Source organism: Myotis yumanensis, unplaced genomic scaffold, assembly GCF_028538775.1.
Source record: "Myotis yumanensis isolate MYYU_CA2020_CCGP unplaced genomic scaffold, mMyoYum1.0.hap1 SCAF_2, whole genome shotgun sequence".
NCBI lineage: Eukaryota > Metazoa > Chordata > Mammalia > Chiroptera > Vespertilionidae > Myotis > Myotis yumanensis.
The window spans coordinates 139,029,509-139,047,435 of NW_027223753.1; the positions used below are offsets into that span (position 1 = coordinate 139,029,509).

The 17,927-nt window shown below is 43.4% G+C and overlaps 1 non-coding gene and 1 pseudogene across 1 annotated transcript; one reads left to right on the plus strand and one right to left on the minus strand.

Annotated features, from left to right (window-relative positions):
* The first annotated feature begins 3,669 nt into the window (after nucleotides 1-3,669).
* Nucleotides 3,670-4,902, plus strand: LOC139002599 (4-hydroxybenzoate polyprenyltransferase, mitochondrial-like; annotated as a pseudogene).
* A 9,446-nt stretch (nucleotides 4,903-14,348) lies between these two features.
* On the minus strand, nucleotides 14,349-14,455 carry LOC139004521 (U6 spliceosomal RNA). The gene has a single exon (XR_011470401.1). It is a non-coding gene; the product is annotated as a U6 spliceosomal RNA (small nuclear RNA).
* Between the last annotated feature and the right edge of the window lie 3,472 nt (nucleotides 14,456-17,927).

The following is a 17,927-nucleotide window of genomic DNA, read 5'->3' on the forward strand; positions in this document are numbered from 1 at the left end:
TAGTTACACAGCTAGTTGGTGACAAACTCCCATCTCACAATTCACAGGCTCCAGATCATTGTAGAACTTGTTAAGTTTGTGACTTACTCCCATCATGACTCATAACTGAGGACTTGTGGAGTTGTGACCCGGCCATGCAGCTGTGGTCAGCATTCTCTGACATTATGGTTTACTAAGTAATTCTCCTGAATCTAATGATGTTCAGTGATTCCCCAGACTGAGGAGGAGGCAACAGCAGCCTAACCTATGCATCGTGCTTATTGAAAGAACTATTGAAGGTTGCAGTGTGTTAGAGCTCCTACATCTGAGAGGGGTTGGGACCTGCTGCCCACGGGTGAATGCAGGGAAAGACCATCCGGCTGCAGTCAAGGCCAGCCTAAGGCAAGTCAGTGAAGAGGTGAAATGTGCCTTCAAAAAGCTCTGTTCTGCCCTGGCCAGTGTTCTCAGTGGTTAGAGCATTGGCCCAGGCACGGAAAGGTCACAGGTTCAGTTCCTGTGCAAGGGCATGAACCTGAGTTGATTCCTGGTTCCAGTTGGAGTCGTGGGAGGCAACCAGTCCATGTGTCTCTCTCACACTGATATTTGCTTCTTCCACCCTCCCTTGCTTACACTCTCTCTAAAAATCAATGGAAAAAAAATCCTTGGGTGAGGATTCACAAAAAAACAAAAAAAGCGAAAAGCTCTGCATTTATTTTATTTTATTTTTTAATCCCTTCACTTCCCTGCTCTGGCAACTTTTATTCACACTGAAGTGTAAATGATTCTAACTACAATTAAAGTATTACCTAATCCCAGGGATTTACACTTTAACCTAAACCCTGTCCTAAAGAAATAAAACCCTGTGAGTGTATCTCAGGATCTGCTTCTGGTACTCCAGGCCTGTGACACAGGCTTTTACTAACCTATCAATAAAGAAGAGCCTTATTTAATATAGCAGAACATACATTTTCCCATTTCTAGAAGCTGCTCGGAGTGGAATGACATAGTTTCATGGAGATCACATATATAAAAGCTCCTTGTATGCAGTAGGAGCTACAGACATGCTAGTAATTATGACCAAATTGTATTCAAGTTAGAGAAAAGAAATCTGACCTGTGAAGTACATATCACAGTTTCCTTTTCTCAGCTTTCAGGGCATGGGAAGTTTCTATTTCTAACTTTTTAGTTCCTCTGATTGTATCTGGCCAGCATTGTCAGAGGAAGGGATGTAGGAATGGGATATTTAGTGCACCCAAGGTTAGGTATAGAGTGTGTCTTCTGAAGGTTGTAGATTATAGATTTTTATAATATTTTGATTTGCCTTTATCTTTAATTTGTGATAGGTTTTACAGTATGAAAATATGTCATAGTATGTATTTTATTATAATTATCAATTGTTTCTCTTATCTATCTCCCCTCATGTTCAGGAGAGAGGTGAATTTAGCCCTTAATTTGAAAACAACAAATGGATAAGGGAAAACAAGTTTACTGCAAACAAGAATGTTCCTCTGTTACATGTATGATACAAAACTGTCTTCAGTTATTCTTCCTAATGTTCTCATTTAACGATCGTGATAAAAACACTTTCCCATCAAAAAACCCAAAAGAATTAAGAAGTTCGTTTTTCCCCATAGATTCTCTGTAGCTTCTGCAGTGCCACAGTACCTTCTGTCATTGCATTTGTAGTAGTCTCATCAGAACTGAGATTCTGATGGTAGTCTGGAAGTTCTTCACCTCCAGGCATTGTGGGGCAACATTTGACCTCTATTCCCACAACTCACCATGTTTTCTGGAATAATACATGTGCTCTTTAGTAGCCCAAGCAGGTGCAGATGCTGAAATGCCAGTCGTTTTGTTTCTTCTATGGGATCTTAATTCTATCTTTTTTTTTTTTAAAGTACATATATTTTTTAATTTCAGAAAAGAAGGGAGAGGGAGAGAGAGATAGAAACATCAATGATGAGAGATGAGAGAATCCTATTGGGGGTTGAGCCCAGTGCCCTAACAGGGAATCAAACCTTAACCTCATGGTTCATAGGTGGATGCTCAACCATTGATCCACATTGGCCAGGCAGGATGTTGATTCTATAACTTGCGATCAGTAGTAGAGTTCAAAGGCGGGCTTTCCCCTCCCAGGCAACAATCCTGTTATTCCCTGGCCATAGCCAAGAGGTCCAGATTGCACAGATTCTGACAAGTTAATATTCTTTTTTCCCCACATGGTCCACTTCAGGATGTACCTCTGGTGTAGAGTTAGTTGAGAGACATCTGTAGATCACAGCAAAGTGGGGGAATAGGTGCCATTGCCCTGGAGGTGTGGGCACAGCCCCAGGTTTGTGTGCCCACCTGGACTTGGGCTAAAGGCCCTGGAACTGCAGGTGACATGTAACACACGAGAGACTCTCAGCCCAGTGCAATGGGGTTTTCTTTTCTTCTTTCCCAGTGTTTATCCAATTGTAAACTCTGTCGTCTTATTTAAATAATGGCATCTTTGTTATTAGTAAGCCAGAATGAGAAGTTCCTGGGTAATCCATTTGATATAAAAAAAATCACTGTTGAAATGTATAATTGTTATTTTGGGTAAAATATGAAGAATACAATGATTCTATTTCTAACAACTCCTAGTTCATCTTTTCTCCCATTTTTGAACTTATAATTTTGGCTTTAAATCCCAAATCAGTGCTCCCTGCCAAAATGCACAGTCTCTATTTGCACCTGAATAGCTCAGAATAGTTTTTTTTTTCAAGTATAAAGGAGAAATCCCTTGTTCCATCCAAGGATTACAGGCCTTCAGTGTATATCTTGCTGCTGAGCTCAAGATCCTTAAAAGCAAGTTTTGGTTTACTGTGACTTATCTGAGGTTTTTCACTGCATCCAACTCCACCCTTATTTTGTACATGTTCTCAAGAGAAAATGTTTTAGGAGAGTGCACATGCCATGAACACTACTTGGATGGGCTTGTCTTACAGCCCCGGGCATCATGAAATCCTCAGAGAAGACTGTTTTTGAATTGCATGAGTAAGTTTTATTGAATTAGATTCTGATTTCTTGATGAAGAACCTCATCTGTATTGTACTTGCCATGAGCAATGTAACCGATACCATTTGGACACATCCACAGGTCATAGGCTGTATAATGTTGGCTTTTAGGTAAGTCAGGATTGAAATAGCACATTTCCCCACTGAAGTGTACCTGGCTCCAAGCTGTTGGCACAGAACTTCATTAATCAATGAGAGAAAGAGGTGGTGGCCAGGGGACTACAGTCATTTGTAGGCCATTGTGGGCAACCTGAAGCCCTGAGCCCAAATCTAGCCATTTCTTCTTTGTTCCCAATTTTTCATCTGAGTTTATAGAAATTCATATCATGCTTTATCCAGTGCTCCAAAGCCACATACACATACTTCAGCTAGTCTTCATGTTTAGCCTAATAGCTGCTGAATGAAAGAAGAGTCAGAAAGGGGGTGTTGGGAGATAGAATTGGGTCAAATATATGATGACAGAAGGAGACTTGACTTTGGATGGTGAACACACAATGGGCAATACACAGTATTATAGAATTGTTCACTTGAAACTTGTTTAGTTTTAACCAATGTCACCCTAATAAATTTAATTATTATTATTATTTTTTTTAGAAAAAGTACGTTTCTAGGCGTGGCTGTGGGGCTGGCTAGTGTAGCTGGTGTACCCAGCATGAGGGACTGGCCACTCTCAGTGGGGCTGGGGCTGCACTGGCCTAGGCACAGCCTGTGGGCCACAGGAGTCCTGGACTCCGCCCCCGCCCTCCCTCTGCAGCCATACCTGCGCCTCATGCGTTGGACAAGCCCGTTGGAACCCAGCTGCTGTATCTGCCATGTACCTGGAGCATTGGTTTGACAGCCGAACTAGGTTGATTTCCAGATTGGTATATGCTATCCCTCTTTGGCACTGGATTTATTCTGATACGTGGAGCAGACTGTACTAGTAATGATATGTGGGACTGGGACTATGATAAAAAGGTTTACAAGAACAGCAAATTGCCCAATAGCTGCTAGAGACATTTCAACTTTTCAGTCCTTCTTTTTTTGTCAGGGGACAGCCGACCCTGGCACTGTTCTGTGTCTGAATTACTACAGTATAGCTCTTGGAACAGCCTTCCTTCTTCTTGTCATCACCTACCCGCTAATGAAAAGAATTATGTACTGGCCTCAATTAGCCCTGGGGTTCTCTTTTAATTAGAGAGCTTTACTTGGATGGTCTGCTGTCAAGGGCTCCTGTGACTCATCTGTTTGTCTGCCTCTTTATTTTTCTGGAATTATGTGGACTCTAATATATGATACTATCCAGTCCCATCAGGACAAAAGAGATGATGCGCTGATTGGTTTTAAGTCCACGGCACTGAAGTTCTGTGAAAACACCAAGCGGCGGCTCATTGGCTTCAGTGTAATGATGCTGGGGGCACTGAGCCTGGTGGGAGTAAACAGTGGTCAGACTGCACCCTACTCCTCTGCTCGGGCTGCTGTCGGAGCCCAGTCGACTCACCATATTTAAGCTGTGGTTCTCAACCTTCTGGCCCTTTAAATACAGTTCCTCATGTTGTGACCCAACCATAAAATTATGTTCATTGCTACTTCATAACTGTAATGTTGCTACTGTTATGAATCGTAATGTAAATATCTGATATGCAGGATGGTCTTAGGCAACCCCTGTGAAAGGGTCGTTCCACTGCCAAAGGGGTCGCGACCCACAGGTTGAGAACCGCTGCTCTAGACAGTCACAGACCTGAGGATTATTGGGATAAATTTGCCTCCAACCGAACATTAGGACTAATAGGTTTTGTTGTTGTTGTTGTTTTGTTTTTTTTAGGAATTGTCCTAGAGAACTTATGGGGGGGGGGGGGAGGATATGAAACAAAGAAAAAATATAGATAATAGAATAGAAAATTAGCAAATGAAATTTATCTAGGAATTTTTAAATCAAACTTTTTCAAAACATTCTTAGGTCTTGTTACTACATAATTTGATTTGAATGAGTCTTACAGTATGTCAAAGAATTAAGAATCAGAAGATGAAGACAGAGGACATTTGCCTGGATTTTAGTTAAAGTATTTAACAGCAAAATTCTTCCTCTGTCACAGAACCCTGGAACTCCTCAGGATTTGAGGTGACCTTGAGTATTTAAGTTGATGCTTTCTTCTGCTCATTATAATTCTTATCTGTAGTTATGGACACTGCATGGGTTTTGGCACTTTAGAGGAAACCTCATCTAAATGAATGTCTGTAGGAGAAAGGGACTCTCTTTTTAGGGAAAATCAAAAATGCCACAGCGGGGATTAGATGGGAGGAGAAGTTTCTGCTCCAATATGTAGGTCTAGATTTGAGATATTCTGCTGCATAGGGGTGAGGATGAGTTGTGTTTATTAAGTATTTTGTGCCAGGCAGTGTGCCATGTGCTAGGAATACCAGGATGATTGGGTGCCTCTGTCTATCAAGTGTCATTAACTCTGATGGGAGAGGAGACAGAGACAAAACATTTCAATGCAATTTGATCAGTGTTGTGCAAACTGGTAATTGCTGCCCCTGAAACCATTCCCTCTTTGCAGTTGTTAGAACCCTGCCTTCGTTCAGGCTGCAGGGTGTCCAGCTAAATTCTCACCCCCCCACCCACCCTGGGTTCCTGTCATGCCAGGTGTGCCTGTGACAAATCTGATGAGTGGGACATGCACAGAGCTCTGTTGGGGCTGCCATTGGAGCTGCTGTCCTGATAAAGGGGGATGGTCACATGGGACACTGCCCTCTCTCTTTTTCCTACTTTGAATATGAACATAATGCCCAATGATGCAGCAACCATCCTATCTAATAAAAGAGTAATATGCAAATTAACCGCCACTCCTCACTCCATCAGTCCATCACAAAGATGGCTGCGGCCACGAAACTGGAGCGAGCAGGAGGCTTGTGTTGTCCCCAGCGATGGAGGAAGCCAAGCTTCCTGCCTGCCCTGGCTGGCCCTGAGCTCTGCTCAAGGCTACAAAGTTTCAATGATAGAAGATAAATAAATCCCAGATACCTGCTTCCAGCCTGCAGGCATGGCCAGCCTGAAAACGGCCATTAACCCCTCACCCAGGCTGGCCAGGAACCCCAGTGGGACCCCCCCCACACACACCCTGAAGGGGCTATGGCCAGCCTGAAAATGGCCATCAGCCCCTTACCCAGGCTGGCCAGGCACCCCAGCGGGACCCCCCACCCCCACCCTGAAGGGGCTGTGGTCAGCCTGCAAATGGCCATCAGCCCCTCACCCAGGCTGGCCAGGCACCCCAGCGGGACCCCCACACACACCCTGAAGGGGCTGTGACCAGCCTGAAAACAGCAACAAAGTTTCAATTATAGAAGCTAAATAAATCCCAGATACCTGCTTCCAGCCATCCTCCACTGGGAGCTTGGGTGCCTGGGGGCCGTGGCTAGCCTGCAAACAGCCATCAGCCCCTCACCCAGGATGGCCACACCCTCATGGGGTGAGGGTCCCCACTGGTGGGCTTTGACCAGCCTGCAAACGGCCCTCAGCTCCTCACCCAGACTGACCAGGCACCCCAGCAGGACCCCCCCCCCACCCTGAAGGGGCTGTGGGCAGCCTGCAAACAGCCATCAGCCCCTCACCCAGGCTGGCCAGGCACCCCAGTGGAGACCCCCACCCTGAAGGGGGTGTGACCAGCCTGCAAACAGCCATCAGCCCCTCACCCAGGCTAGCCAGGCACCCCAGCGGGACCCCCCCCACCCTGAAAGGGGTGTGGCCAGCCTGAAAACTGCCCTCAACCCCTCACCCAGGCTGGCCAGGCACCCCAGCGGGACCCCCACCCTGATCTGGGACACCCTTCAGGGCAAACCAGCCGGCCCCCACCTGTGCACCAGGCCTCTATCCTATATAATAAGAGGGTAATATGCAAATTGACCCTAACAGCAGAACGACTGGGAATGACTGGTCACTATGACACACACTTACCGCCAGGGGGCAGACGCTCAATGCAGGAGCTGCCCGCTGGTGGTCAGTGCGCTCCCACAGGGGGAGCTCTGCTCAGCCACAAGCCAGGCTGATGGCTGCCAGCACAGTGGTGGTGGCGGGAGACTCTCCTGCCTCCTCAGCAGCGCTAAAGATGTCCGACTGCAGCTTAGGCCTGCTCCCCGCTGGCAAGTGGACATCCCCTGAGGGCTCCTGGGCTTCCAGAGGGATGTCTGACTGCCAGCTTACGTCCGATCTCCTGGGGAGCATGCCTAAGCTAGCAGGTGGACATTCCCCGAGGGGTCCCAGATTGCAAAAAGGCACAGACTGGGCTGAGGGATCCCTCCGAGTGCACAAATTTTTGTGCACTGGTCCTCTAGTTTTAAAATATAAAATTGTCTATATTTAAGGTTTACAACATGATGTTTAGCTATGCATGTACACAGTGAAGTGATTACTATGGACAAGCTAATTAAATATCCATTTCCTCACGTAGTTACCTTTTTTTTTTTTTTTTGTGGCCAGAGCACCTAAATTTTCTGTTGGTGAATTTCCAATATACAATACAGTATTATCCTATATAATAAAGAAGTAATATGAAAATTAACCCTCATGCCCTCACAAGATGGCTGCTTATGACCAGGCTGGCAGAGGGGTTAGTGAGGGATGGCCAAACAACTGAACAGCAGGTTGCATGGGGCGACCAGGCCCCAGGGAGGTTAGTGAGCAGCTACCAGGCTGGCAGGGGGGGGCAGTTGGGGCTGATCAGGCCAGCAGGAGGGTATTTGGGGGTGACCAGGTCAGCAGGGGGGGCAGTTGGGGGCGATTATGCTGGCAGGGGGGGCAGTGAGGGGTGACTAGGCCAGCGGGGGGGCAGTGAAGGGTGACCAGTCTGGCAGGGGGGCAGTTAGGGGTGACTAGGCTGACAGGAGGGGGCAGTTAGGGGCAACCAGGCTGGCAGGCAGGTGAGCAATTAGGAGCCAGTGGTCCAGGATTGTGAGAGGGATGTCTGACTGCTGGTTTAGGCCCTATCCCCGTGATTGGGCCTAAACTGGAGGTCGGACATCCTCCAAGGGGTCCTGGATTGGAGAGGGTGCAGGCTGGGCTGAAGGGACCCCCCATGCATGAATTTCGTGCACTGGGCCTCTAGTTAACTATAATCGTCATGCTGTACATTAGAGCTCTGGACTTGTTAATCTTATATACTGCAACTTTGTACCCTTTGACCAATATCACCCCCCTCTTCCCTGCCCCTGGTCCTACTCTCTGCTTCTAAGTAGATTCCACACATAAGTCAGATCATGCAGTATTTTTCTGTCTGTGTCTGGTTTACTTCACTTACAGTAGATTAATGTCCTCTATGTTTACGTACAGGGTGTCCCAAAAATATATACACACTTTAATAGCTGTTAACTCAGTTTGGAGAATGAAATGTATTTTAATAAACACTGCCTTTATAATTATTCAAAGTGTGTGTATACATTTTTTGGGACATCCTATATCTTGTTGCAAAAGGCAAGGTCTCTTTTCCTTTTAAGGCTGAATAATATTCCTTCTTTATCTGTATGTATACCACAGCTTCTTTATTCATTCATCCATTGACCAGCAGCCATCAGCCGATGTGACCATGAAAGAGACAAACATGAGGGAAAAATAAGATAATGTTGGAGATGTTAGCTCTGCCATCACTGAGCTCCTGAATCTATGCCAGCTGCTGTCAAAATCCAAAATCTCCTTATGTGAGAAAAATACATCTGTATTTATTTTGAACTGTAAGGCAGGTTTTCTGCTACTTGCAACGAAAGACGTTCCTAAACAAGACAGCTCCTACAGGCGTTAAGAAATGATATATTTCTTTCAGAATACTAAACAGCTGAGAGTAAGCACTATGCCCTCTGTTATGTGGGAAGAGTGCTGGGCCAAATGCCTCTTAATTTTTAACAAGGACATACTGCACCACTCCGGGTGCAATTAAGAGAGACAGAAAACTTGGATGGACCTGCCTCGTGGGAGATTCTAGTCTAATTTGAGTTATGCTCCCCTAAAGTCTTCCATACTCAAGACAGTCTGCAAGCAAGGGCCAAACTCGTCATGATGTCACGTGAGTGACTCCATGTGTTGGGGGATCTAGGCTGGGAACTCAAAGTTTCCTCTGACTTAGGTCACACCAGAGCCATCCTCAGTCCACATTTCAGGTTGAATGCTTGCCACGTTTTCCAGAAGCATGGCCTTAGGAACCCTGTCTGAGGCCAGATTCACAGATATGCAGCTGCCAAGACTAACAAACTGGTAGACAGTTTTTTTGCTGCCCTCACAAATCCCAAAGAGATACCTGCTTTTTCCAGTAATTCACGTCTCTTTCTCTGCCTTGCCCTTTTCTTTCTCAGGCACAAGTGGAGAGTCTCACAGATGGCTTTGGGGAAAATAACTGCTTATTCTCAAACAAGCAGTTGGGAGACACATTCCTGCTCCCTCCCTTCCTCTCTCAGAGTTCTTGGCCTGCCTTGGCCCTGTCTCCAAGAGATCATGGTGCTGCTGCCTCACTCTGCAAGTCCCCGTACCTTTCAGCAGCCCTGCTGGCAGCCTGGGCTGCTGGCATTTACATTTTTCTTCTAAGCAGCCTGGCAAATTGGAGCCTTTGATTTTCTGTTCTAAAGCCTGGCTTTTAATATCTAAGCTGAAGGGAGCATTCAGCATTGTGCCCATGAACCCACAGACCTCAGGCAGTTCTTCCACCCTTTCTCCCATGCTTACCTGTAACCTCCAAGGAGTGTCTCAGGATGCAAACAAACCACTGGGAGTGAGCTGGTTTGAACTGGAGTCCCATTCATGGGGAGGTAAGGCAGGACAAGTGGGGTGCCCATAGAGCGTGAGTTGGCATTGAGGGCTGGAAGAGAAGCCTTGAAGGATCCATGAAAATGCTATGCCTAGGATCCTATATAATAAAAAGGTAATATGCAAATCAAACGAATGGTGGAACAACTGGTTGCTGTGACGCACACTGACCACCAGAAGGCAGACGCTCAATGCAGGAGCTGCCCCCTGGTGGTCAGTGCTGCGCTCCCACAGGGGGAGCTCCGCTCAGCCACAAGCCGGGCTGAGGGCTGCGGTGGCAGGAGCCTCACCTCTCCCATGTCCACAGCAGCGCTAAGGATGTCAGTCAGACATCCCCTGAGGGCTCCCAGACTGCTAAAGGACACAGGCTGGGCTGAGGGGCGCCCACTGCGCCCCCCTCGCCCCCAAATGTCGTGCACCCAGCCTCTTAAAATAAGGGCAAGCACAGTTTGTGTTCTTTCATTTACCGTAGTTTCAGTGGGTTGGGGGCAGTGGGTTTTAAAGCAATTGCTTAGACAAAGCTAATCTACTTGTTGTCAAAAATGAAAATAACCATTGGGACAAAAGGCAAGTGACATCTGACATTCATGAAACCAGGCATGTGCTAAAACATGGTCTTGTCTTTGGGTTTTCATTTCCACTGAAATAAGTGGAAACTGCCCCTGAGTAAGACTTATTTTTGCTTCTGCCTAAAATTCACTTTGTGTATCCTCCTGAGTTTTAGTTTCTTCACTGGTAACTTGGGGATAAATATATATGTTCTTCCCCCCTCTCTCTTTTCCTCCTTTTTCCCCCTAAAGTCTCTACTATCCAGGAGCCAAATAAGAATAGTCTGTCATAAAGCAAAAGGCAGGAAGGCAAAACTCAGAGAGACATAAGTCAGTACCCAAACATGACTTGCTATCCAGGCAGAGAGGGGACAGAGCTGCTTAAAACTGTTAGTCTGTGATGCATTTTCATCCCTTTAGCCTTTACAGACTTTTAGGGAACCAGCTCTCAGATTTCAGAATCCACAGGGTAGACACACTCCATGTATTGCCCTCCCCTGTCTCTCTGTTTTTGGAGGGGAAGCTTGAATCCAGAGGCAAGAACTGAGACAATTGGACAACACAGAGTGGGTAGGTGCATCCTTTTGGAAAACTGAGGCTACGTATAACTAGAACTTGACTTTAGAGCTTCAGAGAAAAGGGCACATGGTTCTACTACTCAGCAATATTCATTGTAGATAGGGACTGTGATCCTATGTCCTTTGAAGTCAGGCATTGAGTAGAGGGGACTAGAGGGGGCCGATGACATCTGAGCAGGAGGGTCATGTATTACTTATAATCCCAATGACTTGTGTGGGACCTTCCTGCTCGCGCTCTCTCTCTGTCATGCCAACCAAGGGGCCATGTGTTTTAGATGCAGTTGCGGGGAGCAGAGACTCTGCAAGGCTGAATTGCAGAGGCACCACAGGAGGGACAGTTGCCCTGGAGAGTGTCTTGCATTGTTGAGGATTTTGTGTGAACAATAAGTCAGCTTTTGTGGTATTGGGTGGGGGAGCATAGCAGCTTAGCAGCCTACACTGAACAGTACAGGGCATGTGGAGAGCGAACTTATGTTCTTCTTTTGATGGCTTTCCTTACACGCTGCCCACTTCTAAGCAGCCAAACCACCGCAGAGTGTCCCACTTCTCTTGTGTTTTTCCTCTATCCCAAGCCCAGAGTAGCAGCTGTGTGGAGGGTTGCAGCTGTTGGAAACGAAGGGGGGAAATGTCTACTCCCCTTCCCTTCAGAATTAGTCTTGTCACATAAATGGTTTACATACTGGTGGTCTCCACAGATGCCAAGCATGTGTTCTCAGGTGCTTCCCCTGTTCCACGTGCAGCCCCATCCCAATGCACAGACAGGAGCCACGGACCCCCCACAGAGCCAGGAGGCATTGTAACACTTCAGGAAGCCCTGGGTTCTCTTCGGAAACCAGCAGACCTGATGTGCGCCACCCACACACCCAGCTGTTGCAGAACTGATGCAGCCACAAGCAAAGAGAATCTGCAGAGCTATTTCCTGGCAAGAGATGATGAATGTGGTTTGGTCTTTTTTTCTTTTCCCAGAGTATGAAAATAGTATATCTCAAATGACTTAGAAAGGGATAGTGTGCCTGAAAGGTAGTTTGTTATTCCTGTGGATTTGCTTACCGTATCTTTCCCTCAACTATATTCTATTCCTGAGGTTTTTAGAATTTGTATCACAATATCGATATGGACATCATTTTAGCTTAAATGAGTGTAATCATAGATTAATGTATGTTTCCATAGCATTTATTTTAAAACTGATATCCATATTTAAACACATGTAAAATTTAATAATTAAAATTTATAAACTGATTAAAAGATGGTAGCATTAAAAAATATGTTCAAACCTAAAAATGGAGCTTTTAAGATATATTACCAAAGCATAGCTTCCCAGGAAAGTTCTAGTCCTTTATTACTTTTCTTTGTGTCTTTACCTATAATGCAGGGTTATTGATTAGGTGGTGTTGGAGTAAACCAATATATCTAAGCCATTGGCTGTTAAGGAATATTGCTGCTCATTAAATTAGTTAAAAATATGGACAGAACTTACTGACAATTATCTTCAATTTTATATTCATATGAATCCAAAAGATGGAAAAAATTTGCCAGGTTTGTTTTATATGCACTTATTCCATTTAATAAATTTACAAAGTTTTTGTCCCCTTCCACTAACTAAATTGCATTTCTTTAATTCTGGTACAAATTCTAGCTCTACATTTCTGACCTAGGGGTAAAATAATCTAACTGGAAATGAAAGCACAATGATCATTCTGAACTTTAATATAATTAATTACACTTTCTATTAGGACTGATGGCCCAATATTGATAGGTGATAAGCACAATCACCGTGGTAGGGTTTGGAAGAATCCTCACTTATGTTGAATTGGAACACATAAATGCACATCTCTGTGTCCAGTTCTCATTTACTCAAATTTCATCTTTGGAAACGACATCCTGACTCATTAGGGCAAATTTCAGATGAAAATTATAATATAGATATTAAATGAAAACACAGATTTGGGCTAAGTTCTAATCTTCACTGTGCTCAGACAGCTTTCATGACTTGGATAGGAAAACTTGCCTGCACATATGTGGATAAGATTTGGTCTGGGGTGGCTGGATCTGAGTGGTAGTCATGTACCGAACTGGAAATTGCTTAGTCCATTAATGAATTCTCAAATTCTTCACTGCAGGCATCTTTTTGGCTGGGCTGCCAGTTGAGACTAATAAAGCCCAAAGGGACTCTGAAATCTGTGACATGAAGTACCCAACTCTTTAGGCTAGATGAGAATCAAGGTGCATAATTGAGTATGTCTCAACCTCTGTCTATCTTAGAGAGTCTGCAAAGGTTAGTACTTGTCTGAAGTCTCTAAAACAAGAATTGTGTACCTTGACTCAACAGGAAGAATTGGTCTTGAAAGTGTGACCTTAGGAGGCAATGGTTAAGAGAGGGAAATCAGAAGTTTCTCATTAATGTAGCATTCCTGTCCCTCCTCTTACATCCCTTTACACAGATGGCTAGCTATGAAATCGTTTCTTCCACTTGTTTGTTTTCAGTGTCATAGACTGAAATATATATTGAAAAGTTTATTAGCAATAAGCTATAAATCTTTGAATGTTTAAATAATAGTCTTAATAAAAATTTATTTTTAAAAGAATATTTCTTTTTATTATTTTTCAATAACAGTTTACATTCAAAATTAATTTGTATTAGTTTCAAGTGTACAGCGTAGTGGTTAGACTATCAAATACTTTTACAAAATAGTCCAACCAATATCTCAAGTACCCACCTGGCACTGTACATGGTTATTATAATACTAGAGGCCCAGTACACGAAATTCGTGCGCTGGGGGTGGGGGGGGGGGGGTCCCTCAGCCCAGCCTGCACCCTCTCCAATCTGGGACCCCTCAGGGGATGTCTAAGTGCTGGTTAAGGCCCGATCCCTGTGGACATCCATCTCACAAACTGGGACTGCTGGCTCCTAACTGCTCGCCTGCCTGCCTGATTGCCCCAAACTGCTTCTGCCTGTCAGCCTGATCACACCCTAACCACTCCCCTGCCAGCCTGATTGATGCCTAAATGCTCCCCTGCAGGCCTGGTCTCCCCCAACTGCCCTCCCCTGCCAGCCATCTTGTGACAATATGGGGGCAGCCATCTTGTGATGATGCGAAAGCATGAGGGTCAATTTGCATATTATCTCTTTTTTAATATAAGATTGTTGACTATATTCCCTATTTTGTATTTTTTATCTCAGTGACTATTTTGTTACTACCAATTTCTATTTCTTAATCCCTTTACCTTTTTCACTTAGGCCGGCCCCCCATCCTCCACTCCACACCCCCAGCCTCTGGCAACTATTATTCTAATCTATATTGATGAATCTGTTTCTATTTTTTTGTTTATTTATTTTGTTCTTAAGATTACACATATAAGAGAAATTATATGGTATTTGTCTTTGTCTGTCTGACTTATTTCACTTAGTACAATACCCTCTAGGTCCATCTATGCTGTCAAAAGTATGGAACACTTCACAAATTTGTATGTCATTCTTGTGTAGGGGCCATGCTAATCTTCTCTGTATTGTTCCAATTTTAGTATATGTGGTACCAAAGCTAGCACATTAAGGAAAATTATTAATTAAGATCAGTCCTTACTAAAATTTTATAGATTCAAAAAGACTTCCTTGATTTTTTCCATTGGGCATTACTACTGAATTAGAATAATATTTAAAGTAAGCATATCAGTTAAGATAGGCCTAAGTTATGCTTGGTAACAAACAGCTTCAAAATTTTGGAGGTTTAAAACATTTTCTTGAGTTATATGCCCATTGCAGGTTGGTTTCTGTGGGGAATGGCTAGGGAGATGGTCATCGTCTCATGCCAGGAAATAGTATAGGAAAGGCTGTATGTCCATGCGGCCATATTGTCAAGACAAGAAAAAGAAAAGGGGGGTGGGGAGGACACAAAGGAACAAAGCAGATCATACACTGATTTTTATAGCTGTCTCTCGGAAGTGGCACACATCACATCTGTTCACATTTCATTGACCAAAGTATTTAAATGGCCACACCTAAAGGAAAACTAAAAATATTTGGTGAACAACATTAATGACTGCATTTTTTGATTGTTGACTCCCACGCTGGACTTTTTATTCATGCTAGTCCACCTAAGTGAGTAAATACTGAAGTGTATTTTAATTAGGTGTCTCACAGAGACATCTAGATTTTGACCTATGCCACTGAGAAGTTTGCCCTTTGTAGGCCTGAAAATGAGCTAAGCTGTACCATCAAAGTTTAAAGGAGCAAATGATTAGCCAGCATTCAGAGTATCTCTTTTTGGGACATAATAAGAAGGGGCCAGGTAATAAGCAAGCACAAGAAGACAACTCTGATATAGAAAAAAAAAAAAAAAGACAGACTTTGAAGTCAGAAGACCAGTTTTTTTTTTTTTTTTTTTGAGGTAAATCAATAATATGGAAATTGTTAAATCTCAGAGGGAAGGTAGGGGAGATTGGGTGGAAAGAGATCAACCAAAGAACTTGTATGCATATATGCATAACCCATAGACACAGACAAGAGGGTGGGGGTGAGGTAGAAGGGGTCAATGGAGAAAAAGGGGGGACATATGTAATACTTTCAACAATAAAGATTTAAAAAAATAATATGGAATTGGAAATATCTGCAAGAAATAAGTTAAAAGAATAAAATAAGAAAGTTGCAGAATAATACATATGGAATGATAAAGTTCATTTAAGATGAAATATACTTGTAAAAGTAAACTCTCTCCATATTGAATTACATGTGTACTTACATTTATAGAAAATACTAGTGACCCGGTGTCCAGGTTCGTGCACATTGAAAGGAAATTAATTAGAAGGTGGCCGGCAGGGCAGGACTGGGCGAGACGGGCCGGACATGCCCTGGAGCCAACCTCCCGTGGTTCCTCCCCAGTGTCTGCAGGGTGAGCGGAGTCCCTTCAGCAGTGGGGTCCCTAGGCCTGGCCTGCAGGGATTGGGCCAAAACTGGCTCTCCGACATCCCCTGAGGGGGTCCTGGCGTGCGAGAGGGCACTCTGCAAAGTTGCTGTCATATTGGGTGTGGAATGCAAATGCAAGTGTGCAGTTATCCAGATTCAGGCCCACAGTGCCCCAACAACAACATAACCCATAGCCGAAGGTGAAATCGTGCAGCCCTGTGAGGAATCGGGCTCCTTCCTCTCTGGTTTTGGGGTGCGCCAACGAGAACCACCGCTGCCAAGTCACTGCAGCTTGGCAGCTCCTATGTTGAGCCTCTGCCCCCTGGTGGTTAGTGCGCATCATAGTGACTGGTCAGACGGTAGAAGGAATACTTAGCATATTAGCCTTTTATATATATAGATAGAAAAATGTCTGTGAGAGTAGTAGTCACTTATGCACACAGATTTTAATTTTTTGCTGGTTATTTTTTCATGCAATTTACTAGTATAAACACATTTTTTATTTTTTAAATTGATCTTTATTATTTAAAGTATTACAGATGTCCCCCTGCTTCCCTCCTTTGGTTCCCCTCCTCACCACTTCCGTTCCCTTCCAGGCCTTCACCCCACTATGCCTGTGTGCATGGTTTTTCAAAGTTCTTTGGTTGATCTCAGAAGAGCAGTTTTAAGCTCTAACTGGCTTTGCTGGCTAAGTAATCATGTATCCATTGTTTATGCTATGGGAGCCTTAGTTTCTCTACCTGGAAGGTAAATAATCAGATGGATAGTACATTTAGAATACTTTCTGACTCATACGCACTATGAAACTATCATAGAATGGAAGAATATACTATTCTGAGCTATGGGCATGACTGAGCTGTGTCCAGACTTTAATGAATCCCTAACTCTATCTCAGAAAATAGAATTGGCATTTGGTATGCCACCAACCCATATCATTTTTATATGTTAGTAACTCTATAAAACATAACTAATAAAGGTAATACAGAATTATTTTACACCATGATATCCAAAGCTTATATCAGTTGCCAGCACAGAACAGAGAAACCAGGAGAGTAATAAGTAAAGTAACAGAACAGAAAACAAATTCTGAACAGGAAATGAACAAAACACAAAATGAAGTGTCATTGGAGGAAGGCAAAGTAAAATATAGTGAGACCAAAATGTAAGTTGCTAGGTCTGTACATCTGATGTCATTACATTATAAACCTATGTATTATGTGCAAGCTCCCTTCTTTATTATATCACTACAGTTTGAATATTTAGGACTCTTTGCTCATACTGTAGACATACTAATTGAAAATTTCAGTTCTGGAATTTTTTTTTTTCATATTAAAAGCTTAAAGTGTTTCTTTTCTTCTTTCCCTCTCTCTTTGTTTCTGTTACTTTTATTAATGATACCTGCCATGTTTCAGATAGAATACTAGATTAGGGATACCAATTGTTTAGATTATTTTCCCTGCCATAGAAGGATGCAAAAGCAAGAGATAGTAATGAGGTGAGGCTGAAATACATGTAGGTTAGAATGCTATAAGAGCAAGAAAAAGAAATTATCTAACTATGTTTAGGGAGGTCAGGGAAGGATTCACAGAAAATGTGACATTTGAATTGGGTTCACTGTCTAAGAAGAAAGGTAGGCAGAAGAAACAACATTCTACATTTGAATGCCAATTAATTTAAAGTTTCTGAAATACAGATGAAGAGATAAAATTTCAAAGATAGGCAAAGACTATGATGGTCTTTGTAGACCATGGCCAAGGAGTTTATAGTGCATCCTTAGTGGACTTTAGATAGGTTGATAAAAAAAAGGACTAACATTTTTATTTATGGAATGTCCACATTATTACATTATAAATGTAAAAAATACTGCTTTTTCTCAAGTTTATGAATTTGTGAATTACTTTATTAATCTATGTATTGGTATCTAAAACTAACTCCTTAGTTTGGCTCATCTATGCGATCAAGGTTAGCTTCATAATGTAGCAAATCTCCTGCCCTGATCTTCAAGTCATTTCATAAAAGTCCCAGTCCCTCGTTCACATCAGGGAACCTAGTGCACATACTCAGTAGTTTAACTCCAAAGCACTTGAGCGTGATTCATTTCTTGGAGTTGTGCTTGAC